At 48.6% G+C, this 2,655-nt stretch overlaps 1 pseudogene; it reads left to right on the forward strand.

The window, feature by feature from the left end:
* The first annotated feature begins 2,071 nt into the window (after positions 1 to 2,071).
* LOC107522574 (small ribosomal subunit protein eS27-like) lies at positions 2,072 to 2,328 on the forward strand (annotated as a pseudogene).
* The last annotated feature ends 327 nt before the right edge of the window (positions 2,329 to 2,655 follow it).

The following is a 2,655-nucleotide window of genomic DNA, read 5'->3' on the forward strand; positions in this document are numbered from 1 at the left end:
ACTGCAAAAACGGTATCATCTGTTTTCCATCTACACCATGCCTCGGTCTCGCGTGAGCTTAATGTGCAGCTTGGCGGTACGAGAATCTGGCATGAAGCCCAGCCAGTCTATCTTGGCGTTACTCTCGATCGCACTCTGTCATTTCACAAACATCTCATAAAGATTGCAGCAAAGGTGGGCGCGAGGAATCACATCATTGCTAGACTGGCCAGCTCCTCATGGGGCGCGAGCGCTTCCACACTACGATCATCATCTCTGGCATTATGCTATTCCACTGCAGAATACTGTGCCCCAGTATGGTTCCATAGCCCCCATGTCCACTTGGTCGATTCCAAATTATATTCCTCCATGAGGATAATTTCTGGAACCATCCGTTCCACCCCGGTTCCATGGCTGCCATTTCTTAGCAACATCGCCCCGCCAGATATTTGTCGGGATACGGCATCATCTAAGTTAATTTCCCACGTCTACGCTCGACCGGACCTGCCAATATACGCGGATATCTTCGCCCACCCTGTCCAACCCTTGACGTCTCGTCATCCAATCTGGTCCCCTACGTCTACACTGAACTTCTCTGTTCCAGACTCTTGGAAACAGAGCTGGCAGTCAGCAGAGGTAAAGAACAAACACCTCATCACAGACCCCTGCAAGCGTCAACCCGGCTTTGACCTAGCACGTTATGATTGGGCCCTCCTCAATCACTATCGAACAGGCCATGGCCGGTGCGCCGCTATGTTCCATCGCTGGGGAGCCATAGACGACCCGAATTGCCCCTGTGGCTACAGACAGACTATGACCCACATAGTCAATGACTGCCACCTCTCCAGATTCAAAGGAGGTCTCGAAACTTTACATCAGGCTCAACCTGACGCTGTTGACTGGCTACGGAAGAAGGGCAAATACTAGAAGAAGACTGACTCCTGATCAAGAGGTAAAGCAGGGTGTGGCAGAGATAATCCAGTGGTTATGCAAAGAGACTTTCACAGCCCCTCAGCTATGCCACCGAGGTATAGGTCTTCTGAGTTTCCTGGTTAGATCTCTGTCCTCTGGTGTCCCTTCCTGTCGCTGCTCCATATTCTGAGGGTAGTAGCAATGGAGACTCAGAGTTGCACTTGGTGAGTCTCTGGGGAGTCCTCTCCTCCCTTAAGCTGTCCCCTTGTTGGTGGAGCAGACTGGAGGTGGTGTCTCAACTGATAAACTGCTGGACTGTGAGCAGTCACTTAATCTCTCCTTAGGCCCCTCTCTCCTCTCTGTCACCAGCCACGCATGTTTGTACTCACCAGTGATTTACTGGGTTTCTGTGGTCATTCTAGTCCTGTCTTGTTTCGGTCCTGGGTGGTCTCCTTTGGTATTCCTAGTTGATCCAGGAGAGGAGAGGAGAGGAGAGAAGGCGATCTGCTGCTCGTAGCTCCGCCTCTGGTTCTTTCTTTCTTTCTTTCTTTCTTTCTTTCTCCTTTCCTTTCTATTTTGTCTTTTAAAAAGTGATTTTATTTATTTTTTCATGAAGACAGAAGGAGAGAGAGAGAGAGAAAGAACCAGACATCATTCTGGTACATGTGCTGCTGGGGATTGAACTCAGGGCCTCATGTTTGAGAATCCAACACTTCATCCACTGCACCACCTCCCGGACCACTCTATTTTATCTTATAGGACAGAGAGATTGAGAGAAAAGGGGGAGACAGAAAGACACCAGCAGATTCTTTCACCACTTGTGAAGAATACCCACTGCAGGTGGGTAGTGGAGGCTTGAACCCAGATCCTTCATCTTGGTAATATGTGTGCTTAACCTGGTATGCCACTGCCTCCCCCCCCCCTTCTTTTTAGCCTTGCCCTCTTGAAACATGGGGCAGAGTTAAAACACATTATAGGCTTTGTTCTAGAAAGAAGTTTGTGGTGCCATAGTCTGGGAGGTGTGAAGATCTCAGGGGTGAGGCGTGGGAGGTGGGGAAGGCTTTGAGCCCTCACAGACTACCCCAAGATACAGCTCTTGGCTTTCTAGTTCACCCCCACTTTCCACCTTTATAAAAGCCTAACACTCAGCACATCAGATAGCGCCATACCCCGGATCAACATGCCTTTGGCCCGAGATTTGCTGCACCAGTCTTTGGATGAGGAAAGAAAAAGCATAAAAGGAAACGACTGGTTCAAAGCCCAAATTCATACTTCATGGATGTGAAATGTCCAGGTTGCTACAAGATCACCACAGTTTCCAGCCATGGGCAGACGGTGGTTCTCTGTGTAGGCTGCTCCACAGTGCTGTGCCAGCTGACGGGAGGCAAGGCCAGACTCACAAAAGGGTGCTCTTTTAGAAGAAAGCAGCACTACTGACCACACAACTCCTAGAATTTGTGTTACATCGCAGAAAACCTTATCAGTTCAGTAATTCTGTCTATCAGGATAATGTAATTATGTTTAATTTTGTAAGGTATACAACAATAATCTCCTATTTTGGTGTCAGTTTTTCAATAAAGTTTTGATTATGGGAAAAGAAAAAAAGCCTAATATGCCAAGGGGTTGGGTGGTGGCGCACCTGGTTGAGAGCACATGTTACAATGCACAAGGGTCCAGGTTCAAGCCCCTGGTCCCCACCTGTAAGGGGAAAGCTTCACAAGTGGTGAAGCAGTGCTGCAGTTGTCTCTCTGCCTCTTACCCTTT

Source organism: Erinaceus europaeus, unplaced genomic scaffold (genome assembly GCF_950295315.1).
Source record: "Erinaceus europaeus unplaced genomic scaffold, mEriEur2.1 scaffold_610, whole genome shotgun sequence".
Classification (NCBI taxonomy): domain Eukaryota; kingdom Metazoa; phylum Chordata; class Mammalia; order Eulipotyphla; family Erinaceidae; genus Erinaceus; species Erinaceus europaeus.